Source organism: Pipistrellus hanaki (genome assembly GCF_964339955.1).
Source record: "Pipistrellus hanaki genome assembly, chromosome: 3".
Taxonomy (NCBI): domain Eukaryota; kingdom Metazoa; phylum Chordata; class Mammalia; order Chiroptera; family Vespertilionidae; genus Pipistrellus; species Pipistrellus hanaki.
In genome coordinates, this window is record NC_140505.1 from 187,459,762 (window position 1) to 187,484,938 (window position 25,177).

General features: G+C 48.3%; 1 protein-coding gene across 6 annotated transcripts in view; it reads right to left on the reverse strand.

The window, feature by feature from the left end:
* PACSIN2 (protein kinase C and casein kinase substrate in neurons 2) overlaps positions 1-25,177 on the reverse strand; it is a 99,059-nt gene that overhangs the window by 42,686 nt on the left and 31,196 nt on the right. For 2 of the 6 annotated variants that reach the window (XM_084878151.1, XM_084878147.1), the window contains exon 2: positions 10,727-10,830. The exons of 1 other annotated variant lie outside the window; for it this stretch is intronic. The gene's annotated coding sequence lies outside the window, so the exon portion shown is untranslated. Of the gene's footprint in view, positions 1-9,848; positions 9,868-10,726; positions 10,834-25,177 lie in introns of those variants that run through there. 3 more of the 6 variants (XM_084878150.1, XM_084878146.1, XM_084878149.1) reach the window with 2 other exon arrangements.

The following is a 25,177-nucleotide window of genomic DNA, read 5'->3' on the forward strand; positions in this document are numbered from 1 at the left end:
GGTCACACAGGTCTTGGAGGCAGGTCCCAGGAAGCGGCTCTGGCTTCTAAGCAAAGGAGCAAGAGTTTACAAAGGGCAGGGTGCCCATGGGCACAGGGCTGGTTGCCAGCCCGAGTCACTCATTACACTGCAAGAGCCCTCTGCTCTGCCTACACCAGCACGTCCTGCCCGCCGCCCACCACAAGGAGGCTGGGAACCGCCGATGAGCACTCACCCCTCAGAGCCCTGTCAGGAAGTGGAGTGCCGTGAATATGTGCCTCTGAGTTTTAAAAAAAACCATACAAACCACAAAAAGATTTGGTTTTTAAGTAGGTGTCTCTGCACTCAACTGTGGTTCTACTTCCTCCTCAAGAAACTATTCCATTTCATTCAAGTGTACAAGCCGGAGCAGTGTCTTCTGTTCTAAAGAAGGACACGGGGCCAGTTTGGACCTGGTGTGACAAACTGACAACTAGTTCTATCCTGGCAGTGACTTTATTTTTTAAAAAGTTCGTATAACATGAAAGTCTATCCAATAATTTGAAAAAAAATAAACAAGCAACGATCTAAAACTGATGAGCTAAAACCAAGCATAATACAGCAAAAGTTTCCCTTAAAGAAGGAGGAGAGAGAGAGCCCATGGTTTGAACTAGCTGTGACAGCTACAAGTTTTGACTTGTCAGCCTCATTCTTCTCATCTATAAAATGGGGATAACCATGGCTGACTTACTTCTCGGGGAAGTTAGAAGTAATTTAAATGGCACATTATATGTAAATGCCTAAACTCACGAGGCACTCAGCAAATGTCCGTCCATACCTGCTTGTCCCCATCACACTCCTCTCAGTCTCTCTGGCCATGGCTCACCCCACAGGGCACAAGTCACTTCAGCAAACAAGACTCACAGGCTCATTCCTCAGTTGTGCCACTGAAAACTCCAGGAATACAAAGCAAACACCTGCAATGTTAACTCCTATATTTTTTTCATGGTGCTACCTCCTAATATACATTTCCAGTTGCCAGGTTACAAAGGAGAAAATTTTATGCTATTTCTATTTATGATACAACTAGGGACCCAGTGCATGAATTCGTGCACCTTGAAAGGAACTGTGGTCCATGAGGCTGTGGCGGCACAGGGGTGGGTCTTGGCCCATCCTCCGTGCCCCTGCCCAACCCCTCCTGCCGTGGCTGCCAGTGTCCTGTCTGCCAGCAGCCCACTATCCCTGCCACTGCTCCCACTCGCTCTGCTGACAGTAAACAAATTCAAGAGTGGCGCGAGTAGCAGCTGCTGCCCCTGATCGCCCCCAGGAGCAGGGGGAGGTGAAGAAGCCTCAGGGGCGATCAGGGCCGGCAGCTGCTGCTCACACCCACTGATGGCACCAAGTGATCGGACAGCTGTGGGTACGAGCAGGGCTGTCACCAGCATCAGTTGAGAGAGGCAGCTGGCAGCCCCAATTACCCCTCAGGAGCAGGGGGAGGTGGAGAAGTCTTGAGGGGCTGGCAGCTGCCTCTTGCACCCGCTGTCAGTGCCAAGCAATAGGTGGCAGCACCAGGTGGCAGCAGTGGGTGCCGGCAGTGAGTGCAAGTGATGGCTCCAGTGCCAGCAACGGGTGCAAATGGGGCCAGCGCCAAGAGCAGGTACAAGTGCCAGGCGGGACCACAGCGTGTGGGAGCAAAGAATTTTCAGTAACCACCAGAGGCTCACCCCAATGACAGCAACCAGCACCCCACCTTGGTCTGGTGTCCCCACTCACCACCTCCACCATCCTGCCATGGCCAACGCCCACCATGGTCCACACGCGTGCCTCTGGTGGTCAGCACACGTCATAGCGACCGGTTGTTCTGCCAGTCTATTTGCATGTTAGGGTTTTATATATATATAAATATAGAGATGCCCAACTAACATAAATAAGTATTACCTGAGAAGCCCTGAAAATGGCGTGGGTTACTATATTAACTTCAATTATAATACCAAACACAGACATATATGTACAATCACATACAAGTACATGCACAGACACCACCCATGCCTCCCACATCCTCTCTCTCTTTCTCCTTCTCTCCTTATACACATCTCCCTCCTTTTCTTGCTCTCTCTCTCTCTCTCTCTCTCTCTCACACACACACACACACACACACACACACACACACACACAGAGGCTTTCCTTAATAAAACAGTTGTCAATTTGGCTGTTATAATTAAAAAATAGCCTGTGTCCCAAATTTTTTAACATTTCCAATAAAATATATAATTTATTCTGAAAAACTGGGTAAAATGCTAAGTCAAAACAATGTTTTATCATTTAATGTATATTTTCGCTAATATTCTAAAAACATTTACCTTCTGAGTGCCAGAAACCTTGCTAAGAGCTGGGAGAAGGGAGTAAAATAAATCCATAATAAGACAGGGCTCTGCAGTCCAGGAGCGCACAGTACAGCAACAGGAAAGATAAGTCAAGGTCACATGTGACTAGCTGAGAGGGAGGGAGTGGAGGGAGGGAGGGAGGGAAGGAGGAGGAAGGAGAGGCCTGCTGCCCGCAGCCCAGCGAGTGTGAGTTTGAGGTGCTCCCGCTGAGAAGACAGACTGAATATACAGAACCCAAGTCACCAAACACTTCAGTTTAATGAAAATGCATGTTTGAGAGTGTGCCTGCCCAGAAGAGAAGTCTGGAAGACATAGCCAAAGCGTGTGAATTGTTTCCCTGGACAAAATGTAATGAAGGCGTGTGACAAGCCAGGAACAGGGGTCCGGGTGCAGGAGAGTGGGAAAGGGCCAGAGACCCGCACACATCCTGCAAGGAGTGTCGTGGCGGGTGGGGGGAGGGTGGGGGCATAGAGGTCAGGAAGGTTTTCCTGAGATGGGGACATCCGAGGACATCCGAGCAAATACTTGAATAAATGTTAACTTTCCCCCTTCTCTGGTGGTGGAATATGTGAGTTTGGGGGTTTTCTTTGTGCATCCCTGTATTTCTTATTTTTCTACCCTAAGAATATATTAGTGAAGTTTTTAAAAATATATTTTTATTGATTTCAGAGAGGAAAAGAAAGGGAGAGAGAGAAAGAAACATCAATGATGAGAATCACTGATCGGCTGCCTCCTGCACGCCCCACACTGGATATCGAGCCTGCAACCCAGGCCTGTGCCCTGACTGGGAATCGAACTGAGACCTCCTGGTTCATAGGTGACATTCAACCCCTGAGCCACACCAGCCAGGCCTAGCTGAGTTGCCTTTGAAAACCTAAAAGGAAATACGGCACCACCGGGCACCTTCCACGACTTCCGAAGCGTGAAATTCAAGCTTTTCCGGGAAAGGAATTCAAGGGCCTTATCTATAAGTCACAGCAACTGGCCCGGGTATCACTCACCTTCACTCGGTCCCAGAGCCCACATGCCTTTCAGTCTGTCCTGCCAAGTCCCCAGGCAACACCTTCCCGGCTGCGTGCAGACTGGGAGGGCCCAGGGCTCCAGGTATGCACACGGTTTCCTAGGCGACCCCCTTCTGCCCTGACTTTACTTCCCTGGAGCTCCGACTCCACACAACCCGGCCCCTGGCTCGGGCCCTGCTCCTGGGCATGTGAGAGACCCTTCAGAGCCACTGCCCACCATTCACCTTCTGCTCCCCCACCCGCCCCCTTCTGGACTCCTCCCCTGCTTTCTCCTCAGTGAACAGCTCTATCGGCTGCGCTGCTGCCCAGGCCTCTGCCCTGGCGTCATCCCTGACTCCTCTCCTTCCCTCACACCCCACCCGCCATCAGCTCCACCTTGGAACAGGGCAGAATGTGGCACCTCACACTGCCTCTGTTCAAGCCACCACACTCTAAACTTGCCAAGAGCTGTCTGTCTTACTTACCTACCCGTCCCTCCCTGACCTACAAGATCCCATGCTATCTGGCCCCACTTCCAACTTCAGTCTCAGCTCCTTCCAATCCTGCTCCTGACTCCTCCAGCGCCGTGACCTTCCTGTGGGTCACCAAATGCACCAGGCTTAGCACTGGCTGCCCCTGTGCCAGGAACACCCTTCCTCCAGCGTCTGCAGGCTGTGCTGCCTTCCATCACCAGACATCTGCTTACACTCACCTTCTTCTGAAGAAATCTCCCCTAATCCGTGCCCATTCCTAACACTCAGCCTAACTCTGCTTCATTTTCTTAATAACCCTTAGCCCCACAGGCCAACTTAAATACTGTCTCTTTCCACTTACCAGGATGCACCTCCTGAAAAACCAAGTCTTTGTTCAACTTGTATCCTTAGCACTGATGTATAACAGGTATACAATAAACATGTCTGGAATGAATGAGTCAAGACATGTGCTAGGCTCTGGAGCAAACACCCACTGTGATAGAACAGACTTCTGTTCTCAGCAGCAAGGAAAAGCAGGGATCTTAATGACTCTCCTCTGCAAAATTTAAACAGCTGAACAAAATATATTTACATCGCTGAGTTGGCATAAAATAAAGGGAGATGAAGATACTAAAAACACAAATTTAAAGAAGCAACCACAGAACAAAAGTGGATAAATCAGATTTCTTTCTGAAATAACAAGAAAATATAAAAGAAAAATTAATAGACTTGGAGAAAAAGTGGACAGAAGACAACATTAAGAATGGGGAAGAAGCAATATCTAAAGATAATTTTTCAGACCAAACCACAAATCAAGAAAGCCCAATGAATTCAAGCAAGATTTTAAAGAGAGAGAGAGATCCATACCACCACAATTAAAGCGAAACTGTAAAACCTCAAAGTTATAGAACAGATCATAAAAGCAGTCAGCAGAAAGATCACAAAGAATGGCAACTGAACTAAGAGCAAAAGTGAAAGCCAGGAGACAATGGAATAACACACACTACATGCTGAGTAACAATGGCTGCCAACTATGAATTCCATACCCAGCAAAACTAGTTTTTAAGAACAAAGCATTAGGTATTTTAAGATAGATAAAATACGTATCACACCAAAAAACCTTCACAGAAAAGGAAAATTTAAAGAATATACTTTAGGAAAATTAAATAATCTGAGGTGGAAAACTTGAAGCACAAGAAAGATGGTAGTAAGTAAATATACTAGTGAATATATGGATAAATCTAAACAGCACTGACTGCATGAAACACAGCATCAAATTTTCAGAATTAAACAATTCAGGAGAGAAATATTGGACAAGTTGGAAGGGGGTGTGAAGTTAAAAGGATTTAAATTCTTTCATCAGTGAAGGGAAAAGTAAAGACATTACATCTTGTTAAGTGCGTTAAAATATCTAGGACAGCTACTAAAGGACTAGACAGAATTTAATTCTAACCTTAGCGAAAGAAAATGCAATGAAAGGGGTGAGAGGTAACAACAGGACTAAAACAAAAGAAGGCAAAAACATTTCTTAAGTTACATAAATATCTAACCACTATGTTGTACACCTGAATCTAATGTAATATTGTATGTCAACTGTAATAAAAAAATAAAGAAAGAAGAAAGAAAACATCATTATTATAGCTGATAGGGTTTTAGCAAGCTTGGCAGACACTGCTGGGATTCCAGAGCTACGGTGCTGGGGGCTCTGTGCAGTGGGTCTCATTGACCACGAGGGAAATACCATTTAATCCTCGTTTGACAGATAAAGAAACTGAGGCTCAGCCTGGTGAGATATCTTGACCAAAGCCACCTGGCAAGTAAATGACTGCTTTCGGAATTACATCCATCTGTCCCCAAAGCTTACCCACTCTGCCTGCCACAGAGGGAGAGACAAATAGTGAGGACACCACCTATACTCTCCCAGACGCAAGTATGGCGGTGATTACAAGCGCAGTGGCGTACAGGGGCGGCCCTGCCCTGAGGGAGCCAGGGAGGAGAGCCTGGGCAAGAGCCAAAGCTTGCAGGGATGGGTTTCTCCAGCACTCTAACAAAGACATCGTGGGGCGGGTGAACAGGTTGGCAAAGCTCTTCCATGTCTCTTCCGATGCTAGCTGGAATTCATTTATTGACTACAGCTTTCAAATCCCTATCTGCACCTCTCGGCCATGACACCCATCGCCTTCTCCTGGATTTGGTGGACCCGCTGATGCTGAGCACGGAAGTCCCCCGGGTCTGACTGCTGCTTTTTCCAGTAAAACAACACAGAGCGGAGGAAGCCAACAGCCACCGTGGTCCTGACATCAACCTGAGCTTCAGCCGAGGGCTGCCATTTTTTTACCATGGAGCACATTCTGTCACGAGTAAGATCCACGCCATGGAAATTAGGCAGGGTTTGCCTTAACATCCTCAGTAATTGGCTTAAATTTTCTAACTGCCACTTCGTAGTTCTGCAGATCAGCTAGACTCACTTCAAAAACACAACTCTTCTCCTGCTGGCGGGCTCAGTGACTGAGCACTGAACCAGGAGGTCACAGTTCAGTGCCGGGTGGGGGCATACGGCTGGGTTGCAGTCCGTCAGAGAGCCACCAGGCTGCAATATGCCATATTCTCTGACCTCCTTGCCTCTGCATATATTGTTTCCTCCATCGACTCAAAACACACCGCCAAACTGTGATGTCTTCCCAGCCTCCCCACTCTTCTCGGCAGACGGAGGCCCCTATCACTCTAGATGACTCGTCACCGCATCTACCCCCTGGACTGGAGCTTCAGAGGCAAGAATTCAACAATCATGGATCTCAGGGCCGAGTACAGTGCCTGACGAGGACTCGCAAAACCGAACTCTTTTTTTTTTAGGAAGTACCCACCCATATGTCTAAATAAACATATACTGCAGTTAAGAGGCAGTAAGACTCTTCCCATTCTCATTTCTTCTTTCTCTCATAATGTGCAGCAGCAGGTATTGTAGAAAGATCTCTCCAAGGCTGCTCCAAAGCCCACAGGAGCGAATGTTCTGGTAGACCTGGGGCTCTGCTGATGGAGCCGGGCCTCCTGGGAGCAATGCTGGCCCAGGCCCGTCACCCCTGCACCAGACATCCGTGGTCTGGCTGGTGACGGCCAGGTAGAGAGCAAAGCACAGGAAAACACCCAGGAGGTGGCGTGTACAAACCCAGAAGGAAGACAGTCCTGGGGAGGTCAGGAGAGTGCTGACAAAGATGGCGGCAATAACGTGGAAGGATCCAACATCATCAACATCACGTCTCCAGGCTCAAGTCTGACCCCACACCAGCTGGACTGGAAACAGTGCTCACAACGACCACGGCGGCAGCTGAGGCCTCAACGTCAAGAGGTAGACGAGCAAGGACCTGGCACCCGGGCCCGAGGCAGCTGCTCAGCCAAACGCAGTGCCGGTTCGAACGGTGCCCCACTGGCCCGCCGCAGGGCGTGGACTGCGCTGGCCCCTCAGTCACAGGCAGGGCCCTCGTGCTCTTTGGGAGCAGCACTTCATGGAATTCATAGCGCGAAGAAACCACCATTTGTTTGCTTCTGTGGTGGTACCAGGGTCGGTTACACAACTCAGGCTGAAAAAAGCCAGGTCTACAACCAGCAGCAGACAGGGTAGGAGGAGGTAACACAGAGAGAAGCCCAGCTCTTGGCAGCAGCCAAATGTTTTCCGTGTGTTCAGTATAAGCCATTCCTTGCAAGATTGTGAGTGTGAGTGTGTGTGTGAGTGTGAGTGTGAGTGTGTGTGTGTGTGTGTGAGTGTGTGTGTGTCCACATCCTGCGTGGTCCAGGGTTCAGGTTCAGGGTTCGGGCACTGGAGGAGGCCGCACACAAAGGAAAGAGATAAGAAAGTATAAATTTGGGAATTGGGGCCAGACGGGAGCCCAGCTCACGGGGAAGGACTCCGCTTTGCTCTGGGGAAGGACTCCGCTTTGCTCTGGCCTTGCCGTCGCTTTTATTCAGGTTTTGGGAGACACCCATAACCCTCAGGCAGGCAATTCCAACAATAGCCAATCAGCAAGGGTTTACATAAAACTAAAAGGTGAAAGTTGCTTCAGCTACCATTGTCTCAACAGTGGGTGCAGAGCTCTGACTTTTCAGAGTTCAAGGTCTCCAGCCTTCCGGTTCCTGTCCACCCTCTCACCGGTGAGGGCAGCGGGCGGCTTCCGGCACCAGACCAGGTGCAGGTTAAAGCAGGGGGCTCTGTGTACGGGAGAGGTGATGAACGATCTTAGCGCGGCTCTCCGGAGGCATTCCGGAATTACACAGGAGAATACCTGTGTCTTCCCTGACCGCGCCTCTCAGGTAACGGGTTTTCGGGCAGATGTAGATCATAACGCCACCCCTCGGCACCAAAGCCAGGTAGAACAAGAAGAGAAGCAGACCCTTCCTGGGGATTTTCTCCTGTTTAGATCATTTTCAGCAGCCGCCCTGGCACTCTCCCTCCCAACAGCTATGGAGAATTCAAACAGTGCCTCCTGTGCAGTGGCACGCGCCTGGCACCACAGCTGACACCCAAAGCTGCAGCAATCCTGGCTGCTCCAGGACGCTGAATCTGGCTCCAGGAGCGACCAGCTGTGCCATGCTAGTGCCTCCACAGCACACCCAGAACTCTTTATTTTTAAGGAAAATCTCTCTCCAAAGCTCTTGTGCTTGAGGTAACATTATACACCTCTGCCAAATGGTACTCACTTCGTTGAGAAGTTAAATGAAAAGAATGAATGCGCCCAAGCAGAAAGGAACAATGGATCCAGCCAGCCGGCAGCCAGAAGGACTGCCCCCTGGGCTGTGACCTAATGGAAAGCAGCCCGGAGCCGCCCAGGTGCCCGCATGCCCATGGTGAGAGCAGTCAGGGGGTGGCATGAGGATAGCGCATGTAAACCTCACACGATGATTTTCATCAGGATGACAGCCTCTGCCATCCCAAATGCAAACTTCAACGTTAGCAGTTTACCGGATGCACCAAAGAATAAGTGAAATGCCTTACGTTCAACATGCAATACACAGGTTTCTCCTCCCAACGTGATCCTGCTGCTTGCCTGCACGGCCTCCGGTCTCATACGTACATTCTCAGAGGCGGGAAACTAACAAAGTCGATAGGTATTTCATTATTAGTTCACTGTGCCCTGTGTTCTTTTTTTCTTTATGTGTCTTTTCTTTTTGGAAAAGAACCATAAGGAGCCGAAACCAGTTTGGCTCAGTGGATAGAGCGTCGGTCTGCGGACTGAAAGGTCCCAGGTTTGATTCCAGTCAAGGGCATGTACCTTGGTTGCGGGCACATCCCCAGTGGGGGGGGTGCAAGAGGCAGCTGATCGATGATTCTCTTTCATCGATGTTTCTAACTCTCTATCCCTCTCCCTTCCTCTCTGTAAAAAATCAATTAAAATGTTTAAAAAAAAAACACCATAAAGAGAGCAATTCGTTGTTCCTAAATTGCCATGTGCAATTTACTTTACTAAACTAGCAGTAGCATTACGTGTCAGACTGCGAATCAAAGAGAGAATTCCTAACTGGGAAGTGCAACATTTAGCCTGTCAACTACTCCAACAAGCAAGCATTTCTTGTCAAGCAAGCATTTCTCAGCAAAACCATTCTCCCCTGCTCTCCCTCAAGGACTCTGCTGCAGAACAAAGCCGATGGGAAGCAAGACTGAATATGAAATTTGGTCTTCACGTTAACAGAAAGAAATTTTAAATCCTGTGCTGTTGCGGTGGCCTTTGGCGAACATTTCAAACTCAGAATATGTCCTGTCCGGCTCTGTAAGCTGTCCAGAAATAGAATGTGCTTTGTGAGGCCACATCAAGATTCATGTCTTATGGGTCATGAGTGACAGAGTCTAATGAGAAAAATTTAGGCCAGATTCCCAGGGCTGGAGGGCAGGTTACATAGACAGCTACTCTGTCATTCGGTATCAAGGCAGAACTGAGAGACGCAAATGCCTGTAGACCAGCGTGGGGACACACCACTGTGGTGCCTTGAAAGGCAATCTCTACAGAGAGAGACCATTGCAACTCACCTGCTCACCGACTCACCTCTTTACCCAGCTCTAGGGCCTAGGATCTACCTGGGATTCGGGGAGGTTCTCAGGGCACCCTAAGGCCCGGAGAGAAGGAGGACCCAGATGACACCACCAGCAGACTCTGGTCCAATAGCAACCCGGCCTGCAGCAGTCGGCACCACTCCCCCTCAGATCTTTAATTTCACAGGCAGGCCAGAATATACACAATGTGGGCAGAAGCGAGGGGCAAGGGGAATATCAAATACCACTTACTGACTGGGACAATTACATATCAATGACATATTTATATATACAGATTTATGCGTATATGTTAAGAAGGCCAATATATTAAGAAAAGAAAGTCAGTTAAAATATTCTATACTTAACATGTACTAAAAATATAGGGTGCCCTGCAAAAAAAAGGTATACACACTTTAACAGCTATTAATTCATTTAATTTTCACTCCTTAAATCAGGTTTAACTGATTTGAAATAATGGGATAAGCCAGACTAAAGCTTTGTACAAATAAAACTTATTCTAAAGTGCCACTAGACTTTTTTTTTTTTAATGGGAAAACATAAAAGATAAAGTTTAAGGCACGAACCCAGCAACAATCAACGAACTGAGGGCACACCAATGCCGAACGAAATTAATTCTTGATGTTTGCGATTCCATTGTTTCACATTATCAGCAGCGCCTGGACCAGAATGGTTTGATATCAGGCATGGACAAAAAAAATTATTCATTTCTGTAGATTCCTTTACGTTTTGAAAAGAACTGTATATTAAAACCACTGACTTTATAATCATTTAAGTGTGTACATTTGGGGGACACCCTGTCTGTAAGAATGACTGGGGAACAAAGGTGGTGGGAGCAGTGAACTTCCTCCCTCCCTGAAGCGGACTCCTCACCTTCTGTAGCCAGTGGGTCCTCTGGTTCACCCAGTGAAAGCGGCTTCTCCCAGGACGATGCCAACACGGCCGACCAGCACACCAGGAGGGCAGACAGCTCCAAACTACTGCACAGAAACAGCGCTCAGTTCCTCCTTCAGTCTCCGGTCTTACACACACACACAGGAATAAAGTTATTAACCGCATCTTCAAGTACAATGACAATACTTAAGAAGATGCCTGTTTTCCTATAGAACATTGTTTCAGAAATTCTTCAAGGCATGTATACTCTCTACACTTCAGAAAATACAAATAAGTGCTTTTCCAGGACCTTCCCGCCCCCCAGGCATTTTGAGGTGACTGGACAGACAGAGGGAGCCGCACTCAGGTCTAAGAACAGTCACCCACTGTTCTCAGACGCCTCTATTTGCATCTAATCCCCATACTTGAATTTCAGAAAGATTCCAATTATATTTTTATAATAGGAGAGACTATTTTTAACTGATTCTGGAAAGTGGTGGATAAATTCCGTTTTTTATACATTTAAATAATTTCCTCCTTTATTTGTATCATAATGTACTGTTTTATAGCTTGAAAACATGGGTTGGTGTAGACTTAGGGTTAGCAAGACTCAGAGTTGCAGTATTCCCTAACTGGGGCCGAAATGACCCCAGAGTGCAGGGTTTTCCTTTCACACCCTGAGAAATCCTCTTCCAAAGAAGAATCCAACGCCTTTGTCTGCTTCTTTTAGTAGTTGTGATTTTATTAAGTTTGGATTTCTCATCTAACAGTTAATCACATAACGAGGTTCATTTATAACAATAACAGTTAAACCGCCGAAACTGGTTTGGCTCAATGGATAGAGCGTCCGCTTGGGGACTGAAGGAACCCGGGTTCGATTCCGGTCAAGGGCATGTACCTTGGTTGCAGGCATATCCCCAGTAGGGGGTATGCAAGAGGCAGCTGATCGATGACTCTCTCTCATCGATGTTTCTAGCTCTCTATCTCTCTCCCTTCCTCTCTGTACAAAATCAATAAAATATATTTAAAAAAAAACAATAACAGTTAAACCTAGTTTACTAGGGGAGAAGCAGGAAGAGGAAGACAGTTCAATGCTCTCTGTGGCCTGAGATAATCAAGTACACCTCTGCCACTTAAGAAAATTAAATAAAAGCTGAGTATTTGAAAATGAAACAAATTAAATGGACTCCTCAGAAGAAAAAGCCATTCTTAACCTAGTCCTATTTATTTGAGATAAGTGAAGAAAGGCAATGCAGGAAAGGCCAATGACTCAGGCGTCAGGAGACTGGGGTCTAGGCTATCTCAGCTACCGAGCTGTGTGACCTTGGACAAGTCAACAAGGCTTTTTGGCTCTTGGTCTTAATTCTTTTGTTTGGAGAAGGGAAAAAAAAAAGGACTGAATATATCGACTCCAAGAGCCATCATAACTTTAAGTATCATGTCCCCACCTTTTTAATTATGCCACCAAATAAATAATACAGGTATGTAGCTGGGAACACAGAACACTACCAATGTATAAAAAGAAAGGGGGAGGCTAGTATTTACCACTGGCATAAATCTCAGACCTGCAAGACATGCTTTGGTTCGAAGTTATACTACGTCTTTGTTATTTTCATAAATGCAACGGCTAAAGTTCATCTAGAATTCAATAAGATATCGAATTAAGGAAGGAAGGATTGAAAGAAATGTTCAGAATTTCCAAGAGCAAGGGCAAAACTGATGGACATGATTAAGGTCTGAGAGAAGTATATATTTGGGGGAGTGCTAGGAAACAGAAAACACGCAGCCCTAGAAGCAGGAATCTATGCACACCCCGCTCGGGAATGACCTACAGGAGAGCACGCTGCCCTGTGGCACAGACCGCACCGCATGGCACTTTCTGGAGAACAGAGAGGAGACCGCCTTCCTAACGTTCCCAGCAATCAGTAATCCAATAACGCGTCCGCTCAGCAATGGTCACTCAGGTATCAGGACCAGAAAAGCCCTCACTGCAGTGACAGCGCTACATAAACACAGGGGGGAGGGAGCCATACCCTTCAATTCTAGAATAAGACTTCCAAGAAAAGAAACAAATATGTACGGAAGGCTGCGCAGTTACTGAAGCAATACAACTTTTACATGTTTGCTATCTAATAAAAATAAAAACACGGGGTCTGGTGACAGCAGTCGGATGGGGACGAGGGCACAGGGTCCCACGGAGGAGGAAGGCGGCGGGGCTGCAGCAACACACGCTAGTTCTGGCCGGGAGTCCGGTCGGGAGCAGACGGGCATAAAACAGCAATTACAGCCGACAGGAAAAGCTAATTTATCCCTTTTCTCTCACAAGTCCCACTTACATGCCATAGATTAGATCAGGCTGTTAAGAGAGAAAATGGCAGCATGCAATGACCAAAATGCTGAAAGTAGGGGTAACAGTCACCTCAAGTAACTCATTTAGCGACCCCATAAGAAAAACACAGCTAGAAACAGGGAAGCTGGCCTAAAACATGCCCAAGTTTCTAATTTATCCCATCTATATTGAAAAGAAGCATGCACATATGTTCTAAAAGCAGAGTAAAAATTATAAAGCACAATCCTTCATTTGTTTAGGCCAAAATCTACACCGAGAAAATCAAAGCATTCTGCATAAAACATTCCACACTGCGTAGTTAATATTGAACTGCCTAAACATTTCTTTAGAAGCTCTCGAACTAGGTGAGCTAAAAAGGCACGATTTCTGGGAAAACAATCACTCAGAAAAAAACACAACGAAAGAAAATTTACTTTCAAAAAGGTCTACCTTAAAGGAAACGTCCATCTTAAATAGCACACTCACGTTTCTCTGTCCAGTGCCGACTTCCACTGACTTCCACTGCCTAACTTGGCGGCTCAGCCTCAGCCTCAGCCTCGGCACCTGCCTCCTGGCCACCCTCGGTCCGTCTGACCTCCCGGCGGAATCCCAGCCCATTTCATCACTTCCTGTCGCTCCGCTCCTGCTGCCGAGAGAAGGCCAGTCCCCTGGCTGCTGCATTCGCCCTCCAGCACCAGCTTCTGACTGCAGCCCAGGGCCTCTGGGGCCGTCACAAAAGAGCTTTCTTTTCAGAAAGTGGCCAAATAGAGATGCTGGTAAGCCGTGGACAGAGAGACACAAGGTCAAAGAACAAAAGTCATGTTACCCCCAAGATCAGCCGGGAGTGTCTACATTAACTGACACCATATGTGATGGGCTCCGAATCTCTTCTGGCATTTGGGATTCTTCTACTAAAAGAGAGAGACTTGCTCTGTATCTAAGGAGCCAGGTGGCACAGGAGTTAACGTGACGACAGGGACTTACTGCAGGAGATAATCTTACATTGTCCCTGCTTCTCTCTGAGCCCACACACCGAAGCAAAGCAGCCTGCAGTGGGAACGCAGGCTGACTGCTGCAGACAGGCAGGGGCGGCCCCTGCTCCCGGAGCAGGACCGTCTCCCAAGAACGGGCACTCACACACACAAATGTGATCACCAAACACAACAACTCCTCACTTCCTAGAGTCTTACAAAGAATTGAAAGTGGAAGGGGGGAAATAAAATAATAAATAATAATAATAATAATAATGATGATATAATTTTAGGTGAGGAAGAAGAGATCCTGTATCTGCTCATTTTCAAATGTACTTGCCCAGGAGAATACCGTATACTTAGCGGTCCTTCCCTCTCGCTACGGTGAAGAGGAGGCACAATCCACGCTGCTTGAAGCCACGACAGGACAAGGTGGGGGGCACAGGGCAGGAAGAGGTCAGAGGGCACTTTCAGAGCGGGGTCCTGTCTCTTGAGCTGTTACAGTGTGCTGTGTTGGTGACAATGTATTGGTACTTATAATATGTGCACTTTTATGGATATTATGCAACAATATAAAAAATATAAACACTACCGGAGAGAGCAAATATTGAAACGAATCTGTGAAAACAGACAAGACACAAATATTCCAAGGGCTCAATGTCTCCAAAGTGCCTCCCGGAAGATCTATGTTCACCCCCAGCCCATGGCAACCTGGCCTGGTGCGGCCAGAACAGGATCAACCATTCCCTCCTTGCAACCTGGGCGAAGGAAGTCTGTGACCAAGAGAAAATGTATAACTGACAAAAGAATGTATTGCAAGAGGAAAGGGGAACTTAGCTAAGTAGATATACTTGCTACCCAAATTTACTCAAAAATTTAAAAACAGCCAGCTAGTCTGACCTTACAACTGTAAACAGAAGTTAAAAATCTTTCTATAATCTGTGTTTAGAAAAATGTTAATGGCAAAACACCAATAAAGCAAAGACCTTATCAATTCAAGGCTTGATTACTTGACATATGAGAATATGATAAAATTCACCTTCCCTCTCTCTCTAAAACAACAACAACAAGGAGTTTGGCCCCGGGCAGATTCCACTGTGGCTAAGTCATGAGTCCCTTACGAAAGGCCAGGCGGCCATCCCCCTCCCGCAGCGTCCTCTGGTATGCGGGGCCACACATCTTCCCGGGCAGCACATCTGCCCGCTGCTCTACGCAGCGTTCTCAACCTGTGGGTCAGGACCGCTAGCAGGGTCACCTAAGCCCATCGGAAAACACAGATGTTTGCATTACAATTCATAACAGTAGCAAAATCACAGCTATGAAGAAGCAAGGAAAATAATGTTATGGTATGGGGTCACCACAACATGAGGAGCTGTATTCGAGGGCTGCGGCGTTAGGAAGGTTGAGAACCACCGTTCTCAGGGTCTGCTGTGGGACAGACAGGATCAGGAGCTGGGGGTCTGATTGCCCTAAATAACACTCATTTGTCCAGAGATGGACTCTAAGGCTGGAAAAGGCTGAGTTTCAGATCAAATAATGTTTCTAGACATTACTTCAGTGTGCTTGAGCACAGCACATGGGCAGTCTTTCTAAAACAAATGATCCAGTGGTTACATTTCAAAGTACTTACACTAAATTTCAGCAGCACATTAAAAAACGGTATTTTCTTCCACTAAGAAAAAAGCTGGTTGTCTGCCTTCCCTTTCATCGGCCAGCAGGGCAGAAAGGCTTCTCCCCGAGTCTCCCTCAGGGCGCCTGGTTGTGGGGAGGGGACATCACAGCAACCATGGGAGGTAGATGTATTCCTTCTGGTTGTCTAGCACCTCATTCTCACTGTTTTTAATCCAACAAACAAACAGGCTGCTTATAACATACATCAATGCTGCCTCCATTCAGGGTTAGCTTGGCCCCTGAGCCTGAGTAGCTGCCTCCTCCGTTCCAGCTGAGACGGCGGAAGTACGGAGCGGTTATGGTACTTGCCCAGTATCCCAGAGCTAACGTGTCGAGGAGCCAGGATTCGAACCCAAGCCGTCAGCCTCCAGAGTCCGACTGCTAACCATCACAGCGCACTGTCTCTCCACCTTGGCTTCCCTGAAGGATCACACTAGGTCTTGGTAAAATTTTTATATGAACTAACTTAAGAATGCAGATTGCAGTGGGATGTGAAATGATGAGACCAGCTTTGCAGAGTGGCCGGTACCTGCCCACACCTCTCAGCGGCAGAGGCAGCTCTCCCCCCTGAGCTGCTGCTGGGACAGAAAGACTGCTCCAGGGAAACCCATCTGCTAACCTTGAGGGTGCAGTGACTAAACTGGTATTTCCAGTTCCAGTCTGGTTTCTGTCACCAGGCTTGGAACCTCTGGGCATTCATTCAACAAACATCAGTGCCAAGCAGAGAGCTTAGGGCCTCAGGGTCCGTACCCGGGCTGCTCACAGAGCAGGGCAGGCGCCGGAGTAATAAGTAAAGCTGGCAAGGCTGATCAATGCTAGAACCAGGTGCAGAGGGGCCGCTGAGAAGAGCAATGGCCCCGTGCGGGAAGCAGGGTCAGGGAAGGCTTCACAGAGGAGGGGACACAGGTGGTTCTCTGAGAGCTGGCCACTGACCCACTCAAAGCAGTGGATTAAGGAAAAAAAAAATTCAGAAAGAGCCAAAACCGGTTTGGCTCAGTGGATAGAGCATCGGCCTGAAGACTGAAGGATCCCAGGTTCGATTCCAGTCAAGGGCATGTGCCTTGGTTGTGGGCACATCCCTGGTGGTGGGGGGGGGGGGTGCAGGAGGCAGCTGATCGATGTTTCTCTCTCAGCAATGTTTCTATCTAGGTTTCTAACCCTCTCTCTTCCTTTCTGTAAAAAATCAATAAAACATATATTTTTTTAAAAATTTTTCAGAAAGAGTCCAGCAAGTCAGCTGAAGACTACTAGTGCCACCCATTACCTCGGCCACGGCACACGTCAGCGAGGGTTCGAGTGAAGTATTTCCTGGCCTACCTCACAGACGTCAGGACAGCATCTGGCCAGGCAGCCTGCTCCGATGGCTCTGGTACACGGCCGTCACACGTGGAAAATGGCTGCTTGTACTGAGCTCTTTTTTTTCTTTTCTTTTCTTTTTAAATTTTGTTTTTGCTAGAGGCCTGATGCACCAAATTCATGCAAGGGGCAGAAGCCGCCTCTGCCTCAGCTTTGTTCGGAAGGACACCTTTTATTATTATAGATTGATTTCAGAGAGAGGAAGGGAGAGGGAGAAAGAGACAGAAACATTAATGATGAGAATTATTGATCGGCTGCCCCCTGCACGCCTCCTTACCAGGAATCAAGCCCACAACCCAGGCATGTGCCCTGACCTGGAATCAAACTGTGACCTCCTGGCCGACCTCCTGGCCGAGTTATTGAACTCTTTTTTAAAAACTCCATAAAATAAGTACTGTCAGCCCCACTTTACAGAAGGGAAACGACCCCAGAGAAGGTAAGAACCTGCCACAGTCACCCAGCACAGCAGAATGGGATTGTAACTCAGGTCCACCTGATGCTTTCAAAGCTCATCCTTTTCCTACCACACTCCGATGCCTCCCAGGGAACCACACGCGTGAGAAAAATCAGGCTCTCTGGCAACAGGTCAAGTCATGTGGAGAAAAAATAAAACTTCTTTGCCATGGTTTTTCCCATTCCTCTACTGGTCTGTCCTTGCTTTATTGACATATGATTCACACAGCATACAATTCAGCCATTTAATGTGCACAGCGCAGGTTTCGGTGTACTCACAGCTATGTGCAATCATCCCCCCGTCCATCTGAGGACATTCCGCTACCTAGAAAGAAGCCCGTACTTTTTAGCTATCACTCTCTCTCCTCCATCCCTCTCCCTGGCGTGAGAGACCACGCCTCTGACAGGGTGATTCTCCAGAGGATGGGCATGCCGTACTGACCAGGATGTTAACGAACAGTGCAAATGACAGCTGTGGGCTCCGGTCCTCCCTGCTGGGCTAAAGCGAACAGCTGGGCTGGGCCAAGGCGAGGGAAAAGCAGGCAACTCAGGGGCAGGTGCTGGGGGAGAGGGGGGTACCTGGCAGCACCCCCAAGTTAGATGGGCTCAGTGGTTAAATGTCCCTGATCTCCACAAGCCTAAATACAGAGCCAGGTGGTTACCATCGGCAGGGAGGGCAGAGTCATGCAAACGCCCAAGGTCACAAAGCCGTCCACCACGTGGCCTGTTCCACCTGACTGCCCATCGGCAGAAAGGCAGAGACCAAGATGGTGCGGGTCATCAGAATGGAGTTGTGCTGAGAAGCCAAGCTGTTCAAGGACCAGCAGGACTCGTGGCGCTGAGGGAAAAGGGGACTCCTTCGGGTCGGTTTGTTTATGTGCTCTCAGCCCTCAGAGGCTGGGGCAGGGAGAACTACAGACAGACCATGCACACACCCCTGCAGAGTCCCGGTTTCTCTCCACTCTGCTCCGCACAGGACATCACACTGCCTGCACACGGCTTCCCACACGTGGAAACGACTCAGCACTGATGGGAGCCACTGGGTAATCACAGAAGATCATGTGAGCACAGTACACACTGCGGACCTTGGTTATTTGAAATTCTAAACCAGGCGACACTCACCTGGTGACAGAGCTGTGTTCGCCTGGGGCCAGGAACTGGGTGAGGGGGGGAATGACCACACAGGGACACAGGAACTTCTCAAATGATGGAAATGGTCGGTACCTTGATTAGGGACAGGTCTACTCAGCCTGCCCATCTGTCAATGTCCCTAAACGGTGCATTCAGTTGTATGTAAATCTCAATAAAGAGAAAAGGGAGAGGAAGGGGAGGAAGGAGTCAGGGAGAGGAGGGCAGAAGACATGAGAAAGGAGGGAGGGAGGGAGGGAGGGAGGGAGGGAGGGAGGGAGGGAGGGAGGGAGGGAGGGAAGGGAGGGAGGGAGGGAGGGAGGGGAAAGGGAGAAAAGGCCTCTTTGAAAAGGGCTGTAGTCTATTTCCAAAGACTGAAGTCAGTTCTGTGTAATGTTAGCACTGAGTGCATTTCGTTGGGTCTCAATTCTTGGAATAACTTACCTCTGACATACACAAATGATTCTGAGAACCAGAATGTCTACATGCTAACCATGTTAACTCCGCTCTCTCCACTTGTAAGTAAAAAAGTGTGATAATAGCCGAAACGGGTTTGGCTCAGTGGATAGAGCATTGGTCTGTGGACTGAAAGGTCCCGGGTTTGATTCCGGTCAAGGGCATGTACATTGGTTGCAGGCACATCCCCAGTGGGGGGTGTGCAAGAGGCAGCTGGTTGATGTATCTCTCTCATCGACGTTTCTAGCGCTCTATCCCTCTCCCTTCCTCCCTGTGGAAAATCAATAAAATATATTTAAAAAAAAAAAAAAAAAAAAAGTGTGATAATACCAGTCAGCGACTTAGAAATGGCGGCTTTCAGTGGTAAGTTTCAATGGCTGACAGTTTGTAAATATGTAAAATCTAGTATGATAATTATAAGTATTAGCTTTTCTTTGTCTTAAATAAATCTTAAATTCCAGAAACCTACCATATTCATACACAGGTTATATAAAAACATTCTGATGTGATAGGTCAAGCTTTTTTTGGAGGGGAGAGAGGAGGGAAGAGGCTATGTTTAAATCCTATTTGTTACCTTTCATATTTTTCATAAACCAAGACAAAAATAGAGCCATCCTGCTTTGACTCTTCCCATATATACATAAACAGGAATAAAGCAAGCCAAATTTCTAACATTCTCTTTAAAGAAGGTGCCAGGACAAGCTGAGCGAAGTACCATTCTATCTTTGGCAAAGTGAAAAAAAAATAAAACCCTTTATATAAGCTTCTTTGCTTCTCTGGCACTTGTCCAAAGCTGGAAACAAAAAAAGAAGAAGCAGTCAGACTAATTAAAGCGGAAAGACCAATGGGGAAAAACTTCATAGCACCAATGTGATAGAAACATGTTAATTTTTTCTCGTGCATTTTATAAAAGCCCATCGCGAGAAGGAACACCTGAACTTCTGCCACAGCTCGGGGTGAAGACGTCACACAGCCCCCGTCCTGGGAACACTGAGCCTTCTTTGGGAACACACCGAAGATGAAAATGACTCCAGGAGGCAGGTCTGAATTCAAAAAGGAGTGCTAGCCCAGCTGGTGTGGCTCAGTGGCTGAACATCAACCTATGAACAAGGAGGTCAAGGTTCAATTCCCAGTTGTGGCACGTGCCCGGTTGGGTTCAGTGTAGGAGGTGTGCGGGAGGTGGCCGATCAATGGTTCTCTCTCATCATTGATGTTTCTCTCTCCCTTCCTCTCTGATATCAATTAAAAAAACTGTTTAAAAAGGAGTGTTCAACAAGGCTTGTGGTGAGGGTAGAGATACGTATGCTCTGTTAACATTTCACTGGCGGTTACTTAATGTTTCCCTCACTGATTGATATGTACTCTGCTAGGCTCTGGCAGTTACAAGCTAAATAATGCACCACATTGTCCTACGTAGCTCAGAGTCTAGCAGGATAGACTGCTACAGGACACGCAGTGTGACAAGTGCCACATAATAGGACTAAGCAGAGGGTGCTGAAGGGGGCGTAGAAGGGGGGCTGAGCAGAGATGTGGGAAAACTCCCAGGAAAGTGAGGCTCTCGGCTCAATCAGGCAGAGGGGGTGTCACTCCGACCTGTGGCCGTTGCCTCCCTCTCTGGCTGTGGCTTCTCCTCCTGCGAGGGCAAGCAGGGTAGCAGAGAGCCTCAACTTCCCTGGCCAGCGGCTTGTATTAGGGCAGGAGGAGCACCAACACAGGCTTTACTCTGCCCACTAAGGACATTAAAACAAACAAAACCACCTCCACCTCCCAGTGTTTCATTCCCAAAGCATTTTAACACCAGAAAGCAAGTCCTACAACCTGAGAGTAAATGAAAAGCCTCAAACTGATATCTTTATAAAAGAGTAACTATTGTTGATAGTATGGCTGCATGACAGCAAAAATACCATCATGACTGGTGTTTAGAAACCCTGCAAATAGATAATAAGATTATACTATTTTATGACACCTTAGATACTATTTTATACACATGTGCCAGGGCCTTTACACACAACAAAAACCCTGCCTGGTGAGAATGCCATATTTCTCAGATGAAAACACTATTGCTGGGGGAAGCGGCGGCCATGTCACACAGTGCTTCACTCAGTCCGCACCCACAGACACACCGTGAGGCCTGGGGCTCCGGTGACTGGGGTCCTGGTCAGAACTACACATGCCCTTGATGGTTGGTGCTTTGGGGATAGCGAAGGAAAAATTCAGTTCTGCCACCACTGTCTTTTCTTTGTAGCCCCAAGCAGCCAACTTAAAGCCTCTGCGAAACCAGGAGAGGTATAACCTGGGAAATAAATGAAATGGCAATCCCAGGCATTCCAGAATGCCCCCATTACCTTCCCCTTTCTCCTCCATTCTGGGCCAGTGCCAGAAAAATCAGATGGGAAGATGAACAAGAATCAAGTACGCCTTATGTATCAAGAAATAAAATACATTTGAACTCTTATTCAAAGTTTCAATATCAGCCGAAACCGGTTTGGCTCAATGGATAGAGCATCGGTCTGAGGACTGAAGGGTCCCAAGTTCAATTCCGGTCAAGGGCATGTACCTTGGTTGCAGGCACATCCCCGGTAGAGGGTGTGCAGGAGGCAGCTGGTCGATGTTTCTCTCTCATCAATGCTTCTAGTTCTCTCTCTCTCTCTCTCTTCCTCTGTAAAAAATCAATAAATATATCTTTAAAAAAAAACAAACACAAAGTTTCAATATCACATCCAATGTGCCATGTGATAAGAATGCATTGGGTGTTGGATGAATGAGTGAATCTAAATTCTGTAACACTGCTGTGTGTTATATAAAGTCAACTTAGAAGACATGGTCTCTAACCTCCAAAAGCTTCCACTCTAGGCCCAACATATGGAGCTGATTAAAAACAGGATACCAACTACAAACTTAACTATATTTCTCACTTTACAAATGTTTTGCTTGTTTTCTACCTTTACCATTTAAATGAAAGTTGTAATATTTAAGCAATATCTTAATACAATGATCCCAGTCGTACTTCAGCATGGGATGAGAGCCTGCTGTGTGAGGACATGAGCCAGGTAATGGCCACAGCCTGGTCCCTCCCGGGCCTTCCACAGACACCTGCCTGGACAAGCAGAGCTGAGTGGGCGGAGCAAGCCCGCGGGGAGCAGGTGCAGGCCCTTGGCAAATTCCTAAGCATCAGTTCCTCTGCAGGGGTCTTCAAACTACGGCCAGCAGGCCACATGCAGCCCCCAGGGGAGTCTGATCCTGCCCGCCAGGTTTTTTGGGCAGTGAGCGCAGCCAAGGTGTTACAGTAGGAATTAGTAGTTCATATAGTCCGGCCCTCCAGCTCTCTGAGGGACAATGATCTGGCCCCCACTTTAAAAAGTTTGAAGACCCCTGCTCTACCGGTACCATGAGGACAGCCTCAGGAGCCGCCTGAGGAGTGTGAAGATGAAGCGAGATAACATGCACACAGTGCTTTTCTAATGGCAGCATGTGACCACATGATGACAGCAATGGAAGCTCCACTGATGCTGATCACATCTCAGCCACAGAAGGGCCAAGGGGCCTCTCTAAGGGCAGGTGTGAAGCACAGGAGGGCGCTTACTTAGGTGGCAGCAGCATAAGGTTAACCAGGAAACTCAGACAGCAGGCAATCAATAAACACTGGAAAATCAATGAACCAATGCCACGGCAATCACAACGGAAGTGACTGTCGGAACTCACAACGATCACATGTGAGGTATGGATAAGGACGGGGCTGGGCAGAGGCCTTGTGCAGGGAAACAGGGTGAGGGACTTTGCCCAGAGGCCGGCTGAGCCGAGCACCAGAGAGTGCCAAGTCCAACGACTCTCAGGCGCCTGCTGGGAGGGGCAGGGTGCTGGGAGCCACCTGGCAGGAGTCACAGGGGAAAGCAGGGCGCTCAGCCTGGTAGTGTCCTGCTTGTAACAGGACAGGAGACTCGGCCTAAGATGCTGTGTAGACGAAGGGCATGCAGCTCTCACGTGTGACGCCAGCTAAAGGTGGACAGGGCACAAAGCAGCTTAAGTGGAATGCTCCCATTTGGTTTTCACATAAGGTGTGGACAGTGATTTTCTCCTTTGGAATATGTGTATTTTACAAAGTGCATGAATTAATTTTATCATGAAGGAATAAAGTGAATTCCTTAATGAGTCTGGAAACCTGATGGTCCCTGTGGGAGTCAGTGGAAGGGCTGTGAGCGCCCGCTGCTGAACAGAGGGGCCCAGGGCACTCGCAAGTCCTCTAAAGCGCCAGACACAGGAGGTCACGGCACAAAGCCGCCTGCAGAGCTTTGTAAAAATCCCTTCTGGACAAACCGAGAACAAGTGGCTGTCAACCAACATCCGCCTTTCCAGCGCCTCCCGCTCCGGAGGCGGCTGTCACCTGCCGCTGGCTTTCCCGATTCCACACCATCCCGCGTGGGAAAGAGGAGGCTGATTCCTGGGTGCCCCGCACAATCTGGTCCCTGAAGCCTGAGATGTGACGCGCCATTTCTGTAAAGAAACAATCCCAGGAAGAGTCAGACCTCCAGCAGCAGCCCAGAGCAGCAGGTGCTGGTGCTGGGCCGGCCTGAGCCCAGCTGTCTCTGCCCCCGTGAGCGGGTCCCTGAAACCTCACTGCACAGTTATCCCAGCAGAGGCCCGGATGAGGGAGACACACACAGTTATCCCAGCAGAGGCCCGGATGAGGGAGACACACAGTTATCCCAGCAGAGGCCCGGTGAGGGGGACACGCACAGTCATCCCAGCAGAGGCCCGGGTGGGGAGACATGCACAGTTATCCCAGCAGAGGCCCGGGTGGGGAGACATGCACAGTTATCCCAGCAGAGGCCCGGATGAGGGAGACACACACAGTCATCCCAGCAGAGGCCCGGTGAGGGGGACACGCACAGTCATCCCAGCAGAGGCCCGGTGAGGGGGACACGCACAGTCATCCCAGCAGAGGCCCGGTGAGGGGGACATGCGGATCAGCAAACAGTCCTGGTTCTCTGGGTGAGCAGAGCCTAATGAGGGGCCCACCCCTGGCGCCACCCACACAGGCAGGCAGGGGACGCCTCAGGCTCAGAACCAGGCCCTCCTGGCGGCCCCCCTGAGCAAGGGGCGTCAGCAGCCAGACAGGCCCCTCCCAGAGAGGACACAAAGATCCCCCATGACCACCCAACTCAGTGACCCAAACCCACAGATTAGCATGCACCCACAAGCTGTTAGCAAGGCTGCGCAGGGAAGAGGAGCCAGACCTGCACCCACGGAGTGGGGCTGGGACATTTATAAACCACCGAGAGCTCGTCTGACCTCCGGGGACAAGGCTTCTTAAAATGTGACCCCACCCGGGCCCTCATTACATTTACAGCTCGTAATGCTGTGGCGGTAGTGTGCCTGCAGGTGAGGGGGAACCCACACACTCAATCACAGGCAGTTTACACTCCCCGCCTCTTAGAAGCCGTCTGGGGCTCCGGAGGGCAGACCGGGATCTTTACGAGGTATCAGTATTACTTGCTCCATTTGCTGAAAGACCAGAATCGCAGTTTGTAATGTCAAAGTACAGATTACATTCACTAGATTCAGATGTTCTTTACAACAAATTAGGGTGACAATTAAGTGGTAAAGATTTTCTTCCAATTCTATAAGTGTATCCCAACTAATCTGTAACCTAATTTTAATTGAAATTCTTTTTTTAAAATACATTTTATTGGTTTTTTTTTTTACAGAGAGGAAGGGAGAGAGATAGTTAGAAACAACGTTGAGAGAGAAACATGGATCAGCTGCCTTCTGCACACCCCCTATTGAGGATGTGCCCGCAACAAAGGTACATGCCCTTGACCGGAATCAAACCTGGGACCCTTCAGTCCACAGGCCAACGCTCTATCCTCTGAGCCAAACCGGTTAGGACTAATTGAAATTCTTTACTGATTGCACATCAATGGTTTTACCCTCAAAGATGTTAAGGACCCTGGCCGATAGCTCACTTGGTTGGAGTATCATCCCGCACACCCAAAGGTTCGATTCCTGCTTAGGACACATACCTACATTGCAGGTTTGATCCCCAGTTGGAGAGCATACAGGAGGCAACTGATCAATGTTTCTCTCACC